The sequence below is a fragment of the Lotus japonicus genome, chromosome 6, assembly GCF_012489685.1.
Source record: "Lotus japonicus ecotype B-129 chromosome 6, LjGifu_v1.2".
Taxonomy (NCBI): domain Eukaryota; kingdom Viridiplantae; phylum Streptophyta; class Magnoliopsida; order Fabales; family Fabaceae; genus Lotus; species Lotus japonicus.
In genome coordinates this window covers 30,113,638-30,139,412 of record NC_080046.1, presented here as the reverse complement: position 1 = coordinate 30,139,412, position 25,775 = coordinate 30,113,638, and the positions used below count along the sequence as shown (strand labels likewise).

Here is a 25,775-nt window from a genome sequence, read left to right as displayed (position 1 = left end):
TAATTGCCTCCATCACCCCCATTATCGTCACCACCACCACCACCACCCTACCTCTCCCATTCTACAACCAACATTACGGCCACAACCACCACTCTTTGGCACCACCGTCGCCATTCTCACAATCACTTCTGTTCTTGCCATGAACATTGAGAAAGGGTATAGACCCTAGAGTAGAGAGATTGCACTTAGAGTGAGAGAGTTAGAGAGAGAATATAACTGAATTTCTTGTGTGTATTTAGCAAATGAGCCAAGAGTCCCTTACAAATGGTGATGGCTCCCTATTTATAGGGTGAGAGCTAGGCTTGGTGTGTTTAACTGCCTCTGATGGGCTGTTTGGGGCTGGAGGAGGCCCAACTCCCAGGCTGGGCGACCGCCGCTTGGCGGATAACCCCTGGACATAGGCCCTCTAGGGGCTCGCCTAGTCTACCTGTCCACAAGACACCGAGCACGAAGCATGAGGGCTAAGTGTGTCTTAAAGATTCATAAGCAACTAACACTAATGCTGCTACATCACCACTATTATGTCATTGCTGCCACTACCGCCCTTATATTACACTGCCACTCTCACCACCACAACCAACTCCCTAACCCCCTTACAGTTGCCGCCGCCACCTTTCACCAAAAAAGATGTCATCCAAATTATAAGGTACATAATTTTAAATTTTAAACAAAATAATAATAATGATAATACTAATAATAATAATAATAATAATAATAAGTGTAATTGAAATTTTAATGAGAAAAATGCATTTAATATTTCCATTAATATCATTAATATGTTTAAAATTGAAATTTTATTATGTATAAAAAAATCTGTAGATGAAGTCTTTTTTTAATGAAGAGAAACTGAGTCAACATGGTGGTGACACATGACATGAGATAGAAGAAGAATAACTATAGTGTTTAAAATTATTTTAAAATATTTCATAATGTTTGAAATTATTGGAGGGAACCCCAATATTAATTTCGGATTTAAAATATAAATATTTCAATAGCGTAAATATAAATATTATTGGAGGGAACCTCATAATTTTTTAATTTGGGAAAAAATCAAAGAGTTGATATTTTCATCATTAATCATTAATCCCGAGTTTCATATTTTTTATGAAATAGTTGGAGGAAATTTAAGATTAATTTTTTAATGATAAAATGATTGATTATTAAATATTAGTTCATTTCAAATTCAAATCTTTCTAAAATATAAATCTTATTGAATTATAAAAAATTTATAAATTTCAAAATTATTTGAACCCGGTAAATAATTTCTAGTTTATTTATTTAATTTTTTATTTTGAAAATTTGCATTAAATAGTATTAATCATTAATTTTATGAATAATTTCGAATTTAAATAATTTAACACCTAAGTGGTTAAATGTAAAATTAAAAATTAAAAATTTAATGTATAATTTTTCATTATTTTCTAAATATTTTCAATTTATAATTTGTTAAATGTAATAAAAGAATTAATTTTTAATTTTTGATTATTTTCGCAATATTTTCCATTTATAATTATGATTCGAAGTTATGGTTTCTCACAAAAGATGTCACACACTTGCTGTCAACTAAATGATTTTCTACTTGTAAACTGTGGGGCAAATTTGCTCTACTAGAAAATATACATTTCACAACAGAGTTTTTACATCAGTGGATCAAATACCTGATATGAAAGATAACACGGTGGCAATTTTAAAATTTTAGTGAACTTTGCTGAAGATTTTCACATCATTGGAGGAAATACCTAATGTGAAAAATAGTTTACTAAAGAGTTTTCACATCAGTGGAAATAATACCTGATGTGAAATATAAACACGGTGGCAGTTTTGAAATTTTGATGAACTATATTTCAACATCAGTGAAATAATACCTGATGTGAAAAGCCTATCACATGTCACAAATTTACACTTTCCCTTTCACTCTTTCACAAACCCTAAACCTCACAAACCCAACCAACCCTCTTCTTCTCTCAGCTAAAACTCCAACCCACCGAACTCACCAACCCACCAGACCACCGTTCTTCACCCACCAACCCACCAGAAACCCTTTCTCCTCCCACCAACCACTGGATTCGAATTCGAACTACCACCAGAACATAACCCTAACTCGACACAACCCTTTCTTCCTCTCATTACGAAAACAAATATCTCGCGCTCCAAGCCTGAAACCTCACCAGATCGAACTCTGTCTCTGGCGCGGCGTCTTCGGTTTCGGTTCGTGGAGCTCTGTTTGACACTCAGAGACTCCACTCAACTCGGCCTTGTAACACCCCGATTTCCGGGGGTCACTTTAGTAACCTGTTAAAGTAAATATGCAATATTTTCCAAAAGAGATTTATAAATGCAAGTATTTTTTTTCCTTTTCGAAGCATTTCCAAAACATGTAATGCATACTCCCAATCGTAAATGATTCACATATGTCCTTGACCAAGGCACAACATAACAGACATGACAAATAAAACAAGATCCAACAACGGACCCACTATGTAATGACTCCATAGATCCGATATACTCCCTATGATTTCCACACTGGGTAACCATAGGAACGCAATGCACTGGAACCTACCTAAAACCTCAAATACAAATCATAAAATGATCCTGCAAGCTTAAACCAATAACGGTAAGCTTTTCTACCGAAAGGCTCTAGTCGTACACCCGACTCTATTCTTCGAGTCTTCTATAGTCCTTCCAAATGGAGTAGCATCTACTCACATCATCACTGGTCATCGTCTGGCAGTAGGCCGACCGCCCAAACACAAACATACAAACAAAGCCAAGGCGCTAGGGTCAACTTACAGAATACAATAGATATACAATCAACATGCGACAACGGGGGTATATACTTATATAGGTTCTCAGTTGCCTATCCTAAGGTATATACTTAGCATGTTATCAAGGCTCTAATCAACAATTCAATAGACCATATCACACAATTCCAGTTAGGGTGCATGTATGCTTGCAATGCAATTCAAAATGATCCGGATAGTTCAATTGGGATGGGCACCATCGAGTCAGTCACCACAGGCCTAGTGTGTAACCTTTTCCGCTCGGGTGTCGCTTACGACCCATGCATAGTCGGATCAATTCTAACCACCCTAGGTTGAACCATTTACGCCCGTTATGCCGAAGATACACTCTTGGTGTTCTTCGTGAAGGCCTAGTCTTTCGACCGTCCCAACCTTCGTGAAGCCCGACCGAGGCCGTCCCAACTTCACCGAGGCCCAATCTTTCGGTCGTCCCAACCTCGAATGTATGCATGATGCAATATGGTTAGTCAAACATCGAATCATCCTCGCACGTACGTGTTTAACTACAAATCCCAATATAAAAGCCCAAGTGTTTAATGTCGACCCTGACGACATAAACCCCCAACAGAAGAGTACTGGAGTACTCGGTGACCTCCTCTCGTCACCGTGGATCACCCCCGTGGCGTCCACCAAATTATTCAAGAAATGCAAGGAAGCACTTATTTCCCTTATTAGTCATGTTGACTCATCCACTTGACGGTCAAGAAGGGTATTACCCACGCTCAGTTTTACTCAACTCATGGATTATCGACTTTTTCCTGTTTTTCACAATCATTTCCAACTCCTAAGTTTCCCTAAAGGTCTCGGTAATTAATCAAAGCATTTCAAGTTGAGTTAATCAAATTATGATGTTTATTATCGAAATCCAAGTTCCATAAATTCCCAAGTTCCAAAGTCTAACTATTCAAAGTTTCCCAAATCCCCCAAATATAATCCCCGGGAAAAGTCTTAGTATTTCAAAGAAGGCTAGATCTCAGACCTCAGGTCAGGACCTGCCTAGGGTTATTCTTTCAACCCGAATGATCAAAATGAATCAATTCAAATGTCCCACACTCCGCAATCGCGTCAAGCGCACAATTCAATAACAATATCAATATCTCAAGCTATAAGAAGCAATATAACAATAATTATGTGCAGAAAACATAAGACAGAAACCAGTAAATGGCCGAAGCCTCTCAGAAAACGGAGACACACGTCTCATATCAGTTCACTCGGCGGAAGCCTCCAGAAAACATTTTCTAGTTCAAAGCGATAAACAATATTCAATGCAATATTCAAATCGAATTTATCGACGCCTACAATACAATAGCTAGTAAGTAAGTTGCCCTAACCTTAGCCATTTTCCTTACTAAACGGAAACTCCAATCCAATCACATCTTTGCTTTCATGTGTTAGCTCGCTTCCTTTTGTCCTTTGGCTTTGTCGCCAAGCGCTTTCGTTATTCGTACCCTTCATATGTACACATAACGTAATTACTATTTGAGTTACCTACTTTCCAAGTCTAAAGCTACAATCTCAAGCAATTGACTCGACGAAATCACAAGTTAAACTCAATCTCCGCAATGGTTATAAACCATTAGGATCAATCACCGAAATTAAGACAAGTCGTCATAATGACAACAAAACAATAACAATGCTTCAAAAGCTTTTGACTTGGTAAATCAGCTTTAAAACCAAATAGTCAAATGCTTGACAAAAGCGAAGGTGCAATTTAAAGAACACTTATTCCTCTCGTCTTCCTTAGAGGCATCGGTCTCTATTAGGATACTCATTGAGGTATTTTCGCAATACTAAGCAACCAACTCTTGGTTAAAACAATCAATACATATCATCTCAAGATAACATTCTCCTATCATCATCCTTAAGTAATCTCTTCCCTTTTTCTATTCCATACTCCTCTTTATCCTCAATACTTACTTATCAAGTCTTTTATAACAACTTAATGTCTCAACTCGCTCTCACAATCTATTCCTCAAGTCAACACTGTATCATTATCAATTCTTATCAAATTCATTAACTCTTATAAAGAAATCCATAAACCATAGTTAACTTCCAAGACAAACAACTCTTCTTATCTAATGATCATGTATTTATTCAAGACTCATAAGCTCCTTAAAAAACGATCGAATCATTTCTCTTAACATCAACTCATGATATCTCGTTAGCCACAAAACCTAGTCTCTTTGAAACTCCACTTTGGTTCTATAAAAATCCCAAACTTATAGGTAAATCATCAATCTCCAATAACAGCTTCTAGTCCTCAATTAATCCCTTAATTACTTCTAAGTCCTCGAACTTCCAAAGTTTCAAATCTAGACCTTCTAGAATCAAATATTTATAGTAAAGCTCATAAACTTCTTGGAATTCAAGATTCAATCCTAAGTCATATCTTCCAACATCAAGATTACCATTACAACTTAATCAATTCTAAATAATACCTTTCGAAGTATAATTCCTCACTCGGAAATCCAAACTTAATTGTTCTATCTCTATCCAATCATGTTATTCCTAAACATCCATTAACAAAGAGGTAATGTTCGAACACTTATTCTCTAACACTCCAAAAACTTGTTCGACTTTCAAAACTTTTCGCAATCGCTTTTTAACAAATAAATGTGCGTAAAGACTCAAACGTTCTTGATTTTCATAGGCGAATACACAACGTACGTAAGTAAGGTTTAAAAGATGTTTTCCTACCCCAAACATTGCAATATCAATTAAAATAAAAGGTTTCTCATCTTTTTCCAAAACAACTATTTTCACTTGAAATAAGTGATTTTGTCAAAACAAACATCAACTGTACAGCGACTTTAGCTAATTTTTAAATACGTCAAATAAACTCCGAAAAATCTAATATTTTTATCATGGCTTCTTTTACAAGTTTGGTAAATCCTCATAAATTTCCAAGTCCAAATTCAAAGTACAAAATTCAAGAAAAATCGAATACTACAGCAGTTCGTGAGAAACGGGACAGCTTAACCCATACTCACTAAAAAACGTATAATTCGAGTTACAGACGTCAGATTGACATGAAACCAGCAGCAAAACTTTCCTAACAGAAGGGCTACAACTTTTATGAAGACTACTTCTTCAAATTCAATCATTAACACAGTCTAAGAAAGAGTTCAAAAGTTCGAAATCCAGCCAAGTTTTTCATTATGAAAACCTAACCATTTTACTTTAATTCATGCAAGTCCATAAATCACAAAAGGGTCAAAGTACAATGCTTCCCATAACAGTCAGGCCAGCACCTTGATACATTTTCAAAAATTGGATTCTAATTCCTTTTTCCCAAAACAGAAAACATTTTGACCCCATACCAACAATTGACAAAACCCATACAACTAATGACATAACCAAGCAATAATCCTTTCTTTTCTACCTTAAGCCTCATGGCTAAGGTTCTGAACTTCACCCTCCTTCTACTCTGGTAACGAAATTCTCATCCTTCAGTGGCCTTCATAGCTAAATAACAATGGCACATCACACAGAGAATGGAACTTAGGAATGAACAAGACCAAAATTAGGGTTTCAAAAGGGGAATTCAGAATTGGCAAAGAGAATCACCTCTAAACAATGATTTGACCTTGGATTCAGGAAGGAGAGGTCGAGAGCTTCGAGAAATTGGCCTCCTTTCTGAGAACAAGGCTCGCCGGAGAAGACGCCGGTGGCGGCGGCGGCGGTGGCGGTCTCCGGAGTGACGGCGGCCGATCGTCAAATTGATTGAGGGGGTTTGAAGCGGATGATGAGGGGAGTTCAATGGTGTGGTTGGTTTTTCCAAAAACGGAATGGTTCGCCGGAGATCGAAGGAGAAAGGTGGCGGCTAGGGTTTCATTTTTTCCTTCTGTTCTTCGTCGTTTCTGGTAGTGGTGGTGGTGCGGCGGCGCTCACTTGGACAGGGGAGAGGGCTCGCGGTCGTGGCCTCAAGGTGGCGGTGGTTCGTTCATGGTGGCTCCCTTGAGATGAAGAAGAAGGAACGGTGATGGTGGTGCGGTTAGTGGCGGCATCCGTGAGCAGAGGGGCGCTCGTGGCGGTGGTGGCTTGGCCATGGGTGGCGGCTGCCATGGGAGAGGAAGAAATATGGTGATGGTGTTTGTTACAGAGAAGAAGGAAGAAGATGGTGTGATGTGGGAGAGAGAAAAAAATGTGAATGAGGAGTGGGGGAGAGAGACAGTCGAGAGTGAGTATTGGTGGGGAGAGTGAGAAAAATAAATCTGATTGGGTGTGGGGCCTATGTAGAGAGAGAAAGATAGACCAAATTTGAAATTTGAATGAGTGGTTGGAAATAGAGATGGTGAGGTGGAAAGATAAGAATGAATTAATTTGGTGGTTGAGGTGAGAAAGAAATAAATGATATTACTTTATGATAGACTATCACAAGCAAAATAACAAAGGTGACATGTTAGAGCAGGTCATCTCTTCATAAAAGAAAGAGATAATAAAAGAATAGAAATTATTAAAATTAAAATAAAATAATGCACACAAAAATAATTATAATTAAATCCTTACTTCTAAATAACTTTAAAAAATCAAAATATTGAAATTAATTACTACTTAATTAATTTTCCCGAATCGTGATTAGATTCGAGTTAGGAAAATAATATAATAAATATAAACACGCGATTAAATGATTGGAAGAAAAATATTCCTCAAGGTATTTCCCACCGCCGTGGCGCGAATAATATTTCAATAACAAATAATTAATAGCAAAATACTCGTTGTCGTAAATTAAGGAAATTAAATAATTAAATATTCTACTTAATTTCGGGTCTTATAGGCCTCGACCTCTCTCTCCCTCCCTTCAAAGCCTTCGTCAAGCAGGTCGTGCAAGCTTTTCTCGAAGAGAAGCAGCAACAGCTAGATGAAGAACAGCAAGAACAACAAGGAGTTACCCAGGACAAGGAGGTCGATGATGATGGCGATCTCATCATTTGCAAGGTCTGTTTCATCTTCACACTCAGGTTATTTGTTGAAGCAATGGTTGTTTAGGTTGAAGAAATTTGATTGTTTTCATGTTTGTTTTGGTGGGTTGTTTCAGCTTTCGGAGAAGAGGAAGGTGACAATTCAGGATTTCAGAGGGAAAAATTGGTCTCCATTAGGGAGTATTACATAAAGGACGGCAAGGACCTACCTACTTCAAAAGGTACTTGTATTTTCAATTCATCTCTTTGCATGCCTAGAGGAAAAACAATTTTGGATTGTGGGTTTTCAATATTTTTTTTCTTTGTTGAAATAAGGATAGTTTGAGAGTTTATGTTATGTTTTAAACATGTGCTAATCCATGACTTACAATAAACCCTCGCTGTTGGCATTGCAAACTCCTAGTTGAGAACTTCCTTTGTAGCTTGGCATGAAAATGTTTGTGCACATTTGAGAGTATCTACTATTTATCTAGGGTTGTATTCTTCTGCAATCTGCATTTGTATTGTCAAGTTCATGCTCACTGGCTGTCTTGCTCATATGTGATTCAATAGCAGGTCTTTTCACTAAGAAACACAGAAGCTTCTCTTTTTATAAAGGAAATAATAAATTTGTCTGTGTGCTTGCATGAGCATATGATCTTTGGTCCTATGAAGTTTTTGTTTCTTATCTAATGTACTAGAACTATAGAAGAAAATAGTCTGTTGTTACTACTTCAAACAAGTGAGGTTGTTAATGGTTGTTTGACTTTGTGTGCATCTCAACTAAATCTATTTTATTAGATTTTTGTTTCCTTATGCAACATATGATCCTGTTTGATAATTGAAGATTATCTCCCAATTCTAACTTTTTGTGTGTTTTGTAAGGCCCGAGTTTTTAAGCTTATGCTAAGTGAATAAACTTCTTATTCACGATTAGGGTTGATGTGATGTGAAGGGAAACCTGAACGAAAGTTTATTAAATGAAATATATTTATGAAGGAGAAAGTTCAGGAAAAGTTCAAGGATTTCATTATGATCGATAAAAGTTATAGCACGAACGTTTTACGCTTAAACCTAGGTCAGAAACCCGAATAAATAGCTAGTTTTTCACTTTTAGGCACGATAGCAGTTAATTCCAAAAATCTTCAGAGAAGTGTTAGAACTTTTCTTTTTCCTTATATCACAATCGTTTCGAGGCGAAACTCTAGGATCTACGAACGTCCGATTCCAATCATCGGAAGTTGCCGAAACCGAATCCCTGGTATTTCAAAACCCTAGAATTTCTCGACAATGAAGACTTTATCTATTCAGAGCTTCAAATGGATATTCTACACGCGTACACCCATTTCTCTTGATGATTTCAATCTTTCTTCAGAAGGAAGTTTTCCATTCCGACATTCGATGCAAAAAGCAACTTATCGGGTAAAATAGTTTTACACCGACTTTGCACCGACTTTGCATTAGTTGCCAAAAATACAAGGAGACCTCTTTATAGTTTTGGAATTCTTTTGCCAAAACATATCTTATAATTCATGGAGAGTGACGCCGGAAAAATCAGATTCGCGAAACTTTCTTTTTCCCGCGAATTTCCACCTTCTATATATAGCAAATAAAGGAAGAAAAAACCAAATTTTCTACCCATTTCCCCACCCAAACCCGCGGCCACAAAGAGGAAGAAGGAGGAGGAGATTTTGTTCATCGTTTGCTTGATCGTCGATCAATCAGTTGCTACTTCAAGGCTTCGAGGTATAGTCGCTAATCCTTACCTCTGATCGCTTTTTCCATAGCTTTTCTGTAGAGTTTTCTGAGTGGATAGTTTATGGGTTTTTGCAAAACTATCCTGAATCTTTCATTTCTGATTCTAAACCTCTTCTATGTATGCCCAAGATCACTTCTGCCGGATTAGATTTTCCGTTATGTCGCCGGAATTCCGTCGGAATCAATTTGAGCCTAAAATACCCATTTATGTAGTTTTTGGTGTAAAGCTCCAATCTTTAGGCTGTAAACTATCGCCTTAGCTTAGTGCTAGTAGGATTAGTTGTTATGAACGTCGTTGGTGACGTCCCTGCAAAATTTTATTTTTGGGATTTCAGTTTTGAAAATCCTAAGTTAAAAATCATGACCAAAATACCCCTGCGACAGTTTTTGATCCGATAATTTTTCCGAGTTCAGAATACCCTTAGTTACGGCTTATGAAAGCATAGGAACCAAGTTTGATCGAAGAAAAATCGAACCCTACAATTACCTATAGTGGCCGAGAGCTATAAGGGGGGAGGAGGAAATTTTCCTTTTCCGAAAACTTGTCTTTTCGCGCTAGATTATCGTACCTTAGAGTATAGATTACTTCGAGTAACCTTAGTAAGTATCGATAGCTTAGTTTCCGATAGATTCTGATTGATTTTTGTGGTTTTGTTCTAAAGGTGATTTTGAGGAATTTCCTGAGGATCAACGCCTTGCTTGTGAAGAAGAGTTTGAAGTTTTTGCTGGAGAACCTTCAGGTGAGGGCTTCTCACTGAATCTCTAGTTAATGCTTAGGGTCGATATTTCGACATTGTTTACTGTTTATGCACTGAGATTGTGTGTGATTGAAAATGTTTTCTGAGGCTTCGGCTGACAATGTAGATGATTCATCTACTGAATGTTTTTGAAGATTGACTTACATGCTATGTGCTATGTGGGTAATCTAGGATGTGTGGTGCATGCTTTATATGCTAAGTGCTAAGTGTTTATGATGCGATTTATTGATATATGACATGTTGTTGATTGTGATGATTTAAATATGCTTTACACTGAAAATCTGAGATTCTGAATGGTGAGAATAGCGGGCAGGTCATGCCGATTTTATTTTGAGAGTTTTGAGAAAGTTTGATAGGACGAACGAGGTTCGGGCCTTGTATAGGGTTTATGGATCGAGACATTCTCTGGAGTCATTTGGGGATTCGAAGATCCCGAGAACTTATAGGAATTGCGATAAGACTAAAAAGGATATTATTTTGAAAAGAAAATTCATAAGACATTAAACAACCTCTAAATCTTTAAGTAAGGGTAATAATCTCGAAAGGAGGCTTTGGATGAAAATCATAGTTTGGAAAACGAGAAGTGTCGTCGGATCCAAGTGTTGAGTCTGTTGTTGTTGTGCTGTTGGAGCAGCGTTGGTTGTTGTGCTGTTGGAGCAGCTATGTTGTGGGGCTATCCTGGGGATAAGTCCGGGGAACCTTTAGTTCCCGAGTATGTGATACTCTAGTGCTGTTGGAGCAGCGATGTGTGTTGTGAAGTGTGTCTTTTGTCGCAGAATCGACTTTGCCTTAGGGTAAGATTTTAGAGACTTTAATTTACCTAGAACACGTGGCGACGTGTCGAGTGAGGACGGAGACGTTGATTGACTAATCATCTTGCATTCATGCAACATTAATGAGGTATTAACACAGGACGTACTCTGGACCTCGTCGGTTTCCAAAATGGTCATAAGACCCGGAATGCCGTGAAAGAGCGTTTGTAGACGTCTCTTGTAGCAGACCGAAATGGCAGACCTACGGGTTTACTGCTGATCTGACTACCCAGTGGGAGTAAGAGACATCACGGGCCGAAATGGCACCACCGTGGCTGGTGAAGGGCTGATCCGATGATGTCCATCCGTTTCCGGATTGCATATTGGTTGACTGGGTTAACCTGCATACATATCACGCAACATGCATACTGACTTAGTTGATGAGTGTGGTTGCTATTTGATAAACTTACTTGGAACATGCTAATTGTTAGTATTGTCGTTATGATTTTGTGGAACATGCAACCCTAGGAATGATATCTCTAGTTATAAGCCTAAGTGGCTATCTATTACTTGTACCTATTGGGTTTATTATCTACATAGTTCTTTAGAGTTGACCCTCGCGTCTTCTGTGTGTGTTTTGGCGGACAACGCCTTTTGTCAGATGAATATTGCGGACTGGTACACCATGGTCCACCCTTCGGGGGGGATTAGGTATGAGATGATAGATCAGGACGACCCCGGGTCGTGGGTGGTTGACCCCGCGAGCCACCGAGCGACGTATTCGGGGCGTATCATGGAGGACCACGTGGATAGTGGAGGACTCTTGAGGTCAGGAGTGTTGAGGCGATGCTCTATCAGCTTCAACTTGCCACCGGGCGTTCACTGTGGACCAGGTCTTGGAGGAGCACCGCCGCCACCGTCATCTTCAGAGGAGGAGGATCCCTCAGAGGAGATTCCAGTGGGAGTGCCCTCGGCAGGGTCTAGTGCACCCTCCGTTGCGATCATTGATGATCAGGGTTCGGGCCCTAAGCCCGTGAGTCCAGCATCGGAGGGCGTTGCAGGAGCGAGGGGAGGACGGATAGGGTCGATAGACTTGGTCGTTCTGGATTCTGATTCAGACGACGATCATGCTAGCACATAGTTCTGAGTGTTGGTATGAGCTCCTCGAGTTAGGATTAGTGTAGGAGTAGAGTTTTAGCTCTGACAGTCTTGCTTCTTTTGTTACTTAGGGGACAGGGTAGATCCGCCTATAGCTTTTTGTGTGGTTTCCTTACGGGGATCACAGAGAGTTGGTTGGACTTAGGAGGTCTTATTTTCAGGCCATTGGGTCAGCTGATTCTCAGTTTTGAGGGATGGTGTTGCGGGCACTTCACCCTTTTCATTTGGTTTGTATATATTGCCTACGGGCGCTACTCTTCTATTACCGTCACTGGAGGTTTACTCGTGACGAGGTTACTACTACAGCGGGGGCTGTTTATATATTGTATATTAGTTTTATTACTTTTCGCATTTGGGTTTTATTTAATTCAGTCTTGTCTTAGTTATTATCAAAAAAAAAATATTCACGTTTTCCGCATTAAGTTTACTTTTGGTTACTAAAGTGACGCCACCGAAATCGGGGTGTTACATTGTGGTATCAGAGCACGGTCGAGTCTTTCGGGAGTTGTTGGGGAATAGGTCTTCTGTGCTAGGTTGTGTGACTCTGCAAAGAGTGAAAATTGATTGTCTGCAAGCGATTTTTTCGCTTAAAAATTGATTGAAGTTATTGCTTACTCATATTGTATAGTGATGCTAGATGCTATCTTATGATAAGTACTGACTGTTTGCTTCCTTTAACAGAATATGGTGAATAATAACCAGCTAGCTGAGATGATGGCTACTATGGCCCAAGCGGTAACAGCGCAGGCCCAAGCGGTAACCGCACAGGCAAATGATAATGCCATGAGGCGTGCTACTGAAGAAGCACGTGAACAACATCAGCGCCAGAGGGAAATAACTCTGGACCAGAACAAAGGCCTCAATGACTTCAGGAGGCAAAACCCACCAAAGTTCTCTGGTGGTACTGATCCAGACGCAGCGGATCTCTGGATCCAGGAAATCGAGAAGATTTTCGGTGTTCTGCAAACTGTTGAGGGTGCCAAGGTGGGCATGGCGACCTATCTTCTGCTGGGAGATGCTGAATACTGGTGGAAGGGCACCAGGGGGATCATGGAAGCCAACCATGAAGAAATTAACTGGGACTCGTTCCGGACCGCATTCTTGGAAAAGTATTTTCCGACAAGTGCCCGGGATGAGAGGGAGGCGCAGTTTCTGACACTCCGACAGGGAGGTATGTCTGTACCGGAATTTGCTTCGAAGCTGGAGTCTTTGGCGAAGCATTTCCAATTCTTTAATGATCATGTTGACGAGAGCTACATGTGCAAGCGTTTCGTGAATGGACTGAGGCCGGATATTGAGGACTCAGTGAGGCCACTGGGAATCATGCGATTCCAATCATTGGTGGAGAAAGCCACTGAAGTGGAGCTGATGAAGAACCGGAGGTTGAACCGGGCTGGAACTGGAGGGCCGATTAGGTCGGGCTCCCAGAATACTCAGAACAGGGGGAGGTTTCAGAACAGGAGGCCGTATCAGCGTCCTGCTGGTAGAGGGTTTGCATCAGGATCTTACCGGCCCATGGTGGGTGCTGCTGGAGGTTCTGGAGGTCAGACTCAGAACAGGGAACTGACGTGCTTCAAGTGTGGGAAGCCGGGGCACTTTGCTCGTGCTTGTTCCGACACGAGGCCTCAATGCTTCAATTGCAACAAGTTGGGGCACACTGCTGCACAGTGCAGGCTACCAAAGGCGGAACCAACCGTCAACACTGCTAGAGGAAAGCGTCCTGCTGCGAAGGCGAGAGTCTACACCATGGATGGTGAAGATGCTGAGGGAGTCGATGGACTGATTAGAGGCGACTGCGGGATTGACGGTAATCTTCTATCCGTACTTTTTGATTCCGGTGCAACGCATTCTTTTATCTCTAGAGAGTGTGCAATCAGATTAAGACTTCCCATTACTGCTTTGAGCTTCGATCTGATAGTTGCTACTCCTGCCAAGACTCTACTTGCTAATTCAGCATGCATGTATTGTCCGATAACATACAACAATAGGATCTACCATGCTAACCTAGTATGCCTAACTCTTAAGAACCTAGATGTTATCCTAGGAATGGATTGGTTGTCCCGCTATCATTGTCTTTTGGACTGCAACTGAAAGAGAGTGGTATTTCCTGATTCGGATCTTTCCGAGTATCTATCTGCCAATCACATCAGCGTCGCTTTGAACGAGGGATCTCAGGAGTATTCTGTTTTGCTAAGCTTGGAGAGCAAAGGGAACCCAGAAGTTGGCAGTATTCCAGTGGTGAAGGAATTCACGGATGTTTTTCCTGGCGATGTACCTGGATTGCCGCCTGTACGCGACATTGAGTTTGCGATAGACATCGTACCGGGAACAGGGCCGATATCGATTGCACCATATCGTATGGCACCTGCGGAGCTAGTGGAACTGAAGTCCCAACTCGAAGATCTTCTGTCGAAGGGATTCATACGACCAAGCGTTTCACCTTGGGGAGCTCCAGTCTTATTGGTGAAGAAGAAGGACGGGAAATCGAGATTATGTGTCGACTACCGGCAACTGAACAAAGTAACCGTCAAGAATAGGTATCCGTTACCTAGGATTGATGATTTGATGGATCAACTGCGAGGAGCTACGGTATTCTCGAAGATCGACCTGAAGTCGGGTTATCATCAAATCAGGGTCAAGACCGAGGATGTCCAGAAGACGGCATTCAGAACCCGTTATGGACACTATGAGTACTTAGTGATGCCATTTGGGGTAACGAACGCACCTGCAATATTCATGGCTTACATGAATATGACTTTTCATACGTTCCTGGATCGATTCGTCGTGGTGTTTATCGACGATATCTTAATCTACTCGAAGAATGCCGAAGACCACGAGGAGCACTTGCGACAAGTTTTACAAGTGCTGAGGGAGAAGGAGTTGTATGCCAATCCTTCCAAGTGCGAATTTTGGCTCGAAGAGGTAAAATTCTTAGGTCATGTGATCTCTAAGGAGGGAATAGCTGTGGACCCAGAAAAGGTGGAGACCGTATTGTCATGGGAACGGCCGAAGACAGTGACGGAGATCAGAAGTTTTGTCGGTTTGGCGGGATACTATCGCCGTTTTATCGAGAATTTCGCGAAGATAGTTGGACCTTTGACTCAACTGACGAGGAAGGACCAACCTTTTGCATGGACTGAAGCGTGCGAGACTAGCTTTCAGACGATGAAGGAACGGTTGACGACGTCACCTGTACTCGTCTTACCGCAACCGGAGGAACCTTATGAGGTATACTGTGATGCTTCATATCAAGGTTTGGGATGTGTGCTGATGCAACATCGGAAGGTGGTTGCTTATGCTTCAAGACAACTGAAGGTGCATGAGAAGAATTATCCAACTCATGACTTGGAACTAGCTGCGATCGTATTTGCACTGAAGATTTGGAGGCATCACTTGTATGGATGCAATTTCACTATATTCAGTGATCATAAGAGCTTGAAGTACTTGTTTGAGCAGAAGGAGCTGAACATGAGGCAGCGTCGGTGGATGGAGTTTCTTAAAGATTACGAGTTCACTCTACAATATCATCCTGGAAAGGCGAACGTTGTTGCTGATGCCTTGAGCAGGAAGATGCACATCTCGTCGATGATGGTGAAGGAGCTGCAGCTGTTAGAGCAATTTCGAGATTTGAGCTTGGATGTGAGATTGTCCGAGGGAGAACTGAAGTTCGGGATGATCAGAATTACCAATGGATTGATGGAAGAAATCCGAGATCAACAGTTACAAGATGAGTTTCTGCTCGGGAAAAGGAATTTGGTAAGTCAAGGTAAAGACCCAGAATTCAAGGTAGGAAGTGACAATATCCTACGGTGCAAGGATAGGGTTTGTGTGCCTAACAACCCTGACTTGAGAAGATTGATTTTGGATGAAGGTCACAAGAGCAAGTTAAGCATTCATCCTGGAATGAAGAAGATGTATCAGGACTTGAAGGTGAATTTTTGGTGGCCAGGAATGAAAAGACAAGTGGCTGAATATGTAGCTACATGTCTGACATGTCAGAAGGCGAAGGTGGAGCATCAGAAGTCTTCAGGTATGCTACAAAGCTTGGATGTGCCAGAATGGAAATGGGATAGCATATCGATGCATTTCGTCGTGGCTTTGCCGAGAACTCAGAAGGGATACGATTCTATTTGGGTAATCGTGGATCGATTGACTAAGTCGGCTCATTTCGTACCGGTGAGGACTACGTACAACGTGGAGAAACTATCCGAGATATATATAGCGGAGATTATACGACTTCACGGAGTACCGACAAGTATTGTATCCGATCGAGACCCGAAGTTTACATCACATTTTTGGGGAGCTCTTCAAGAAGCTTTGGGAACGAGGCTGAGACTAAGTTCTGCTTATCATCCGCAGACTGATGGACAGACTGAGAGAACTATTCAGTCGTTGGAAGATTTGCTACGCGCTTGCGTTCTGGACAACAAGGGCAGTTGGGATACCTTATTGCCATTGATTGAGTTCACATACAACAACAGTTTTCATACGAGCATTGGTATGGCACCGTATGAGGCTTTGTATGGCCGCAAGTGTAGAACACCTTTGTGTTGGTACCAAAACGGAGAAAATCTGTTGGTAGGACCAGAACTTCTGCAACAGACCACTGAGAAGATCAAGCAGATCAGAGAGAAGATGAGGACTTCTCAGAGTAGACAGAAGAGTTATGCAGATCAGAGGCGCAGAACTCTGGAGTTCGAAGAAGGAGATCATGTATTTCTGAGAGTTACTCAGACGACGGGTGTTGGTCGAGCAATCAAGTCAAAGAAGCTTACGCCCAAGTTTATTGGACCGTATCAGATCACTCGTCGAATTGGACCAGTCGCATATCAGATTGCACTACCTCCATTTCTATCAAATATTCATGATGTATTCCACGTGTCACAACTGAGGAAATATATTGCGGATCCGACACATGTTATCGAGCTGGATGATATTGAGTTGAAGGATGATCTGTCTTTCGAGACACCGCCAATTAGCATTGGTGACACCAGGATAAAACAGTTGAGAGGGAAAGAGATCGAGTTAGTGAAGGTCATTTGGAATAAAGACACTGGTGATGCGACATGGGAGCTGAAGGAGAAGATTCAAGAACAGTATCCAGAACTTTTTACTAACCCATAAGTTTCGAGGTCGAAACTTTCTTTTTGGAGGGTAGTAATGTAAGGCCCGAGTTTTTAAGCTTATGCTAAGTGAATAAACTTCTTATTCACGATTAGGGTTGATGTGATGTGAAGGGAAACCTGAACGAAAGTTTATTAAATGAAATATATTTATGAAGGAGAAAGTTCAGGAAAAGTTCAAGGATTTCATTATGATCGATAAAAGTTATAGCACGAACGTTTTACGCTTAAACCTAGGTCAGAAACCCGAATAAATAGCTAGTTTTTCACTTTTAGGCACGATAGCAGTTAATTCCAAAAATCTTCAGAGAAGTGTTAGAACTTTTCTTTTTCCTTATATCACAATCGTTTCGAGGCGAAACTCTAGGATCTACGAACGTCCGATTCCAATCATCGGAAGTTGCCGAAACCGAATCCCTGGTATTTCAAAACCCTAGAATTTCTCGACAATGAAGACTTTATCTATTCAGAGCTTCAAATGGATATTCTACACGCGTACACCCATTTCTCTTGATGATTTCAATCTTTCTTCAGAAGGAAGTTTTCCATTCCGACATTCGATGCAAAAAGCAACTTATCGGGTAAAATAGTTTTACACCGACTTTGCACCGACTTTGCATTAGTTGCCAAAAATACAAGGAGACCTCTTTATAGTTTTGGAATTCTTTTGCCAAAACATATCTTATAATTCATGGAGAGTGACGCCGGAAAAATCAGATTCGCGAAACTTTCTTTTTCCCGCGAATTTCCACCTTCTATATATAGCAAATAAAGGAAGAAAAAACCAAATTTTCTACCCATTTCCCCACCCAAACCCGCGGCCACAAAGAGGAAGAAGGAGGAGGAGATTTTGTTCATCGTTTGCTTGATCGTCGATCAATCAGTTGCTACTTCAAGGCTTCGAGGTATAGTCGCTAATCCTTACCTCTGATCGCTTTTTCCATAGCTTTTCTGTAGAGTTTTCTGAGTGGATAGTTTATGGGTTTTTGCAAAACTATCCTGAATCTTTCATTTCTGATTCTAAACCTCTTCTATGTATGCCCAAGATCACTTCTGCCGGATTAGATTTTCCGTTATGTCGCCGGAATTCCGTCGGAATCAATTTGAGCCTAAAATACCCATTTATGTAGTTTTTGGTGTAAAGCTCCAATCTTTAGGCTGTAAACTATCGCCTTAGCTTAGTGCTAGTAGGATTAGTTGTTATGAACGTCGTTGGTGACGTCCCTGCAAAATTTTATTTTTGGGATTTCAGTTTTGAAAATCCTAAGTTAAAAATCATGACCAAAATACCCCTGCGACAGTTTTTGATCCGATAATTTTTCCGAGTTCAGAATACCCTTAGTTACGGCTTATGAAAGCATAGGAACCAAGTTTGATCGAAGAAAAATCGAACCCTACAATTACCTATAGTGGCCGAGAGCTATAAGGGGGGAGGAGGAAATTTTCCTTTTCCGAAAACTTGTCTTTTCGCGCTAGATTATCGTACCTTAGAGTATAGATTACTTCGAGTAACCTTAGTAAGTATCGATAGCTTAGTTTCCGATAGATTCTGATTGATTTTTGTGGTTTTGTTCTAAAGGTGATTTTGAGGAATTTCCTGAGGATCAACGCCTTGCTTGTGAAGAAGAGTTTGAAGTTTTTGCTGGAGAACCTTCAGGTGAGGGCTTCTCACTGAATCTCTAGTTAATGCTTAGGGTCGATATTTCGACATTGTTTACTGTTTATGCACTGAGATTGTGTGTGATTGAAAATGTTTTCTGAGGCTTCGGCTGACAATGTAGATGATTCATCTACTGAATGTTTTTGAAGATTGACTTACATGCTATGTGCTATGTGGGTAATCTAGGATGTGTGGTGCATGCTTTATATGCTAAGTGCTAAGTGTTTATGATGCGATTTATTGATATATGACATGTTGTTGATTGTGATGATTTAAATATGCTTTACACTGAAAATCTGAGATTCTGAATGGTGAGAATAGCGGGCAGGTCATGCCGATTTTATTTTGAGAGTTTTGAGAAAGTTTGATAGGACGAACGAGGTTCGGGCCTTGTATAGGGTTTATGGATCGAGACATTCTCTGGAGTCATTTGGGGATTCGAAGATCCCGAGAACTTATAGGAATTGCGATAAGACTAAAAAGGATATTATTTTGAAAAGAAAATTCATAAGACATTAAACAACCTCTAAATCTTTAAGTAAGGGTAATAATCTCGAAAGGAGGCTTTGGATGAAAATCATAGTTTGGAAAACGAGAAGTGTCGTCGGATCCAAGTGTTGAGTCTGTTGTTGTTGTGCTGTTGGAGCAGCGTTGGTTGTTGTGCTGTTGGAGCAGCTATGTTGTGGGGCTATCCTGGGGATAAGTCCGGGGAACCTTTAGTTCCCGAGTATGTGATACTCTAGTGCTGTTGGAGCAGCGATGTGTGTTGTGAAGTGTGTCTTTTGTCGCAGAATCGACTTTGCCTTAGGGTAAGATTTTAGAGACTTTAATTTACCTAGAACACGTGGCGACGTGTCGAGTGAGGACGGAGACGTTGATTGACTAATCATCTTGCATTCATGCAACATTAATGAGGTATTAACACAGGACGTACTCTGGACCTCGTCGGTTTCCAAAATGGTCATAAGACCCGGAATGCCGTGAAAGAGCGTTTGTAGACGTCTCTTGTAGCAGACCGAAATGGCAGACCTACGGGTTTACTGCTGATCTGACTACCCAGTGGGAGTAAGAGACATCACGGGCCGAAATGGCACCACCGTGGCTGGTGAAGGGCTGATCCGATGATGTCCATCCGTTTCCGGATTGCATATTGGTTGACTGGGTTAACCTGCATACATATCACGCAACATGCATACTGACTTAGTTGATGAGTGTGGTTGCTATTTGATAAACTTACTTGGAACATGCTAATTGTTAGTATTGTCGTTATGATTTTGTGGAACATGCAACCCTAGGAATGATATCTCTAGTTATAAGCCTAAGTGGCTATCTATTACTTGTACCTATTGGGTTTATTATCTACATAGTTCTTTAGAGTTGACCCTCGCGTCTTCTGTGTGTGTTTTGGCGGACAACGCCTTTTGTCAGATGAATATTGCGGACTGGTACACCATGGTCCACCCTTCGGGGGGGATTAGGTATGAGATGATAGATCAGGACGACCCCGGGTCGTGGGTGGTTGACCCCGCGAGCCACCGAGCGACGTATTCGGGGCGTATCATGGAGGACCACGTGGATAGTGGAGGACTCTTGAGGTCAGGAGTGTTGAGGCGATGCTCTATCAGCTTCAACTTGCCACCGGGCGTTCACTGTGGACCAGGTCTTGGAGGAGCACCGCCGCCACCGTCATCTTCAGAGGAGGAGGATCCCTCAGAGGAGATTCCAGTGGGAGTGCCCTCGGCAGGGTCTAGTGCACCCTCCGTTGCGATCATTGATGATCAGGGTTCGGGCCCTAAGCCCGTGAGTCCAGCATCGGAGGGCGTTGCAGGAGCTAGGGGAGGACGGATAGGGTCGATAGACTTGGTCGTTCTGGATTCTGATTCAGACGACGATCATGCTAGCACATAGTTCTGAGTGTTGGTATGAGCTCCTCGAGTTAGGATTAGTGTAGGAGTAGAGTTTTAGCTCTGACAGTCTTGCTTCTTTTGTTACTTAGGGGACAGGGTAGATCCGCCTATAGCTTTTTGTGTGGTTTCCTTACGGGGATCACAGAGAGTTGGTTGGACTTAGGAGGTCTTATTTTCAGGCCATTGGGTCAGCTGATTCTCAGTTTTGAGGGATGGTGTTGCGGGCACTTCACCCTTTTCATTTGGTTTGTATATATTGCCTACGGGCGCTACTCATCTATTACCGTCACTGGAGGTTTACTCGTGACGAGGTTACTACTACAGCGGGGGCTGTTTATATATTGTATATTAGTTTTATTACTTTTCGCATTTGGGTTTTATTTAATTCAGTCTTGTCTTAGTTATTATCAAAAAAAAAATATTCACGTTTTCCGCATTAAGTTTACTTTTGGTTACTAAAGTGACGCCACCGAAATCGGGGTGTTACATGTTTCAGGAATAAGTTTGACAGAGGAGCAGTGGTCAACCTTCAAGAAAAATTTGTGTTGGTAAATCCGCAAGGGTACGAATCCACCCGATTTTAAATATCGAACCAAAGAGATTGTGAGTGAATGAATTCGGTTCAAGCCTTGAGTATGAAGGTTTGTTTTATTGAAATGATGAAACGTCGAAGTAGTAAAAAGGGAAACTAAACATAAACTTAGAAAATAACATGCTTTGGGTTCTTGTTCAACTAGTCAATTTAAGCACATCATTCTAAGCACATGAACTCATGAATCTCTCCTTGATGATATAGCCTAGTTACTCACTTATTGATTCCTCACATAAGCAATTCTCCCATACTAAAAGCTAAGCCCAATTCCTTGTGTACTTAGTCATTTATATGAGGTTTTAAATCATGTAAATTCAGGTCATCAAACACCAACCCTTCCTCTATTCCTAGTAGCAAGCATAGAAGGGGTAATCCCAAATCGATTCCCTAATCTATAACAAACTTCTGTTCTGATTATAGAAAAGCATAAAGCAAGCATGCATACACGCTTAGATTGATATTAAGAAAATGGGATTCAAGGAGAGAAGAAGAACATGTGGGAAAGAACTTAAGATTATAACTCAAATATGAAAAGTCTTACAAAGAAAACCAAAGCAACATGTTTGGCTAAGAACCTGAATTACAAGCTTGGAAGCCTTCTCTCACTCTCCTAGATGATCCTCTACCTCTGAATTTTATAAAGTATGAAAAGATACAAGAGAAAATGACTAGAATCCTATTTATAGGCAAAAATCACGAGTCTGGGCTGTTCTGGGCACTCAGGCGCCAATTCAGAGCGCCTGAGCGCCAATTCCATGCTGAAAATGAGCCTCTGGAAGGTAATTGGCGCCTAGACGCCAATTCCAGAAACCCTGGAAAAAACAATTGGCGCCTAGGCGCCAATGGAGCACGCCTAGGCGCTCCAAGCTCACTGGAAAGCCTTTTTATCTTCCTCTTAACTCCTCTTTAAGCCTCCCTTCAATACTCCAAGCCTCTTGACCTTCCTTCTCCTTCGGTTTCAGACCTGATTACTTAAACACAAAGCCAAGGAAATATCTAGGAGCTCCAAGAGTCTATTAGCACAGAGAACCCTCAAATAAAATAGGAAAATTATGCAAGTCCTAAACTTACTTAAAATGCAAGAAAAGTCCCTATAAAACCATGAAATTATCAAAACAAAGTAAAAACACAAAGAAAGGCAAAAGTGCATGAGAATGCATGAAACACTACACGAGACACAAGAAAAAGACTCAAAACTAGCAAAGAAATGACCTTAAAAACACTACTAAATCCGGGTCATCACACCACTATACTCAACGACAGCTCGCCCTCGAGCGTCACTAAGATTAGCTTGCCCTCAAGCACAAAGAATTACTCCCAACACACATGCCAAAAGGGGGATACATTTTTAGAAAACCGGGGGATCTAGTGAATGTAGTTAGTTCCAAGAGAAAGATTCAACAATCAATTTCGTGCAACTTTTAGATAAAGAAGAATTAGATTCCACTATGAGAAGCATTTAGAGCTAACATCCTAGCATGAGACAATTATTTAGTGCACTGAGCACACAAGCAAGTTCATAGGTTCTGGGAATCATTCACTCAAGAGCAACTAAAGTCGACAATGCATTATTTAATGAGACTTCAAAAGGGTTATGATGTTGGCTAGGTAAAGCACATGGTAGGTGGTCCCTAAGGAAGAATAAGGTTGCTGCAAAAAGTTTGAGTGTGGTCCTATTTGGAATTCCGGAGCTTTCAAACTATTGATACTTAGCACCCAAGTTTCTTAACCCCTTGTTATTTCAGAACTTTTTTGCTCTTTTTTTTTGGAACTACACCTTTGCACTGGAGTTCATTTTTTTCTTTTTGACTTTCCTTTTCAACTTTTTTTCTTGGGGTAAAAGGCAATTGCACTTTTCATAAACTAGCTCCATTAGATTTAAGGACCACAACTCCCCATTGAATCCAACCAAACATCCAGCCCAATAAACAAAGGTAACAAAAAATTCTCCATAAGGCTCAAAAGGGTCAACTAGGGACAAATATGTTATAAAACAAATTCTGAAGTCCAAGAAAATCTACCAGTCTCAAAAATGCAAGTCTCATAGAGCTACTCTCAAGGGTGCACAAAATGAAACACAGAACCAAGAAGTGCAAGTGAGTCAGGATCCTCCAGGGAAATTATATAGTGAAGGGTCAAAGATGGACCCTTGTGGACTCACATCAACTCTATCCTCAAGACAACACTTAGAAGACCGAAGTCTCCCCCTCTCTTTCCCAAACATACAATCACTCCCCAAAAGAAAGCACAAAGTATTCACTTAAAAACATTTTCAAAACCAGCATCATGTGAGTGAGCAAGACTTGGGAACATGTCATTTGAGTATAAGAAAGTAATGACCAAGGTTTAAAATACTCTATATAAAAATGCATGATCGAAAAGGATAAACAAAATCTATAAAAGAAAAATATGCTAAAAATGCATGGACTAAAACTCAGAGTAAGAAAAGAACCTCCTTTCAAGTGATTGAGTGCCTCCACGTGTTCTCCACTGGCTTTTATTTCCTGAAACATTAAACAAAACGTAAAACAGAAAAAAAAAAAAAAAAAAAAAAAAAAAACATGGGTTGTCTCCCATTCAGCCCTAAGTTATAGTCTTAGGTAGACTATACTTCAAACTCGTAACTCAAACAAAAAATCACAAACAATCCCCGGCAACGGCGCCAAAAACTTGTTGGTAAATCCGCAAGTGTACGAATCCACCCGGTTTTAAATATCGAACCACAGGGATTGTGAGTGAATGAATTCGGTTCAAGCCTTGAGTATGAAGGTTTGTTTTATTGAAATGATGAAACGTCGAAGTAGTAAAAAGGGAAAATAAACATAAAATCATAAAATAACATGCTTTGGGTTCTTGTTCAACTAGTCAATTTAAGCACATCATTCTAAGCACATGAACTCATGAATCTCTCCTTGATGATATAGCCTAGTTACTCACTTATTGATTCCTCACATAAGCAATTCTCCCATACTAAAAGCTAAGCCCAATTCCTTGTGTACTTAGTCATTTATATGAGGTTTTAGATCATGCAAATTCAGGTCATCAAACCCCAACCCTTCCTCTATTCCTAGTAGCAAGCATAGAAGGGGTAATCCCAAATCGGTTCCCTAATCTATAACAAACATCAGTTCTGATTATAGAAAAGCATAAAGCAAGCATGCATACAAGCTTAGATTGATATTCAGAAAATGGGATTCAAGGAGAGAAGAAGAACATGTGGGAAAGAACTTAAGATTATAACTCAAATATGAAAAGTCTTACAAAGAAAACCAAAGCAATAGAAGAGAGATTAGCCAAGCATGGCATGGCTAAGAACCTGAATTACAAGCTTGGAAGCCTTGTCTCACTCTCCTAGATGATCCTCTACCTCTGAATTTTACAAAGTATGAAAAGATACAAGAGAAAATGACTAGAATCATATTTATAGGCAAAAATCACGAGTCTGGGCTGTTCCGGGCGCTCAGGCGCCAATTCAGAGCGCCTGAGCGCCAATTCCATGCTGAAAATGAGCCTCTAGAAGGTAATTGGCGCCTAGGCGCCAGTTGAGCACGCCTAGGCGCCAATTCCAGAAACTCAGGCGCCAATTGAGCATGCCTAGGCGCCAATTCCAGAAACCCTGGAAAAAGCAATTGGCGCCTAGGTGCCAATGGAGCACGCCTAGGCGCTCCAAGCTCGCTGGAAAGCCTTTTTATCTTCCTCTTAACTCCTCTTTAAGCCTCCCTTCAATACTCCAAGCCTCTTGACCTTCCTTCTCCTTCAGTTTCAGACCTGATAACTTAAACACAAAGCCAAGGAAATATCTAGGAGCTCCAAGAGTCTATTAGCAAAGAGAACCCTCAAATAAAATAGGAAAATTATGCAAGTCCTAAACTTACTTAAAATGCAAGAAAAGTCCCTATAAAACTATGAAATTACCATAACAAAGTAAAAACACAAAGAAAGGCAAAAATGCATGAAAATGCATGAAACACTACACGAGACACAAGAAAAAGACTCAAAACTAGCAAAGAAATGACCCTAAAAACACTACTAAATCCGGGTCATCAATTTGCCTGCCATAGAAAAAGCCATTGAGAAAATGGAGTCACGCATATAAGGATGTGCAGGGACGGAACTAGCCTTGGTGAAATGGGGCCTTCGCCCCCAATAAAAATACAATGCTCCCGGTATATGTCCTAAGAAAAAATGTATTCGCCCCCTATAAAGAAAATCTATTCACCCCCTAGAGTAGTATTGATTGGCCCCTAAAATAATAAGGCTTTGCTTGGATTTTGACTTTATTAGTTTTTTTTTATGATATTCAGAAACAAATTTCAAAGTTTATCCTAATAGCTTGTTAGGAGTTTTATCATGAGTATCTTTTTG

General features: G+C 40.6%; 1 long non-coding RNA gene and 1 pseudogene across 1 annotated transcript; one reads left to right on the top strand and one right to left on the bottom strand.

Annotated features, from left to right (window-relative positions):
- Positions 1-5,760: 5,760 nt before the first annotated feature.
- LOC130726683 (uncharacterized) lies at positions 5,761-7,103 on the bottom strand. The gene is made up of 2 exons (XR_009014941.1): positions 6,369-7,103; positions 5,761-6,266 (listed from the first exon to the last, which is right to left on the bottom strand). It is a non-coding gene; the product is annotated as an uncharacterized LOC130726683 (long non-coding RNA).
- A 61-nt stretch (positions 7,104-7,164) lies between these two features.
- On the top strand, positions 7,165-25,506 carry LOC130725191 (RNA polymerase II transcriptional coactivator KELP-like; annotated as a pseudogene).
- Positions 25,507-25,775: the final 269 nt, after the last annotated feature.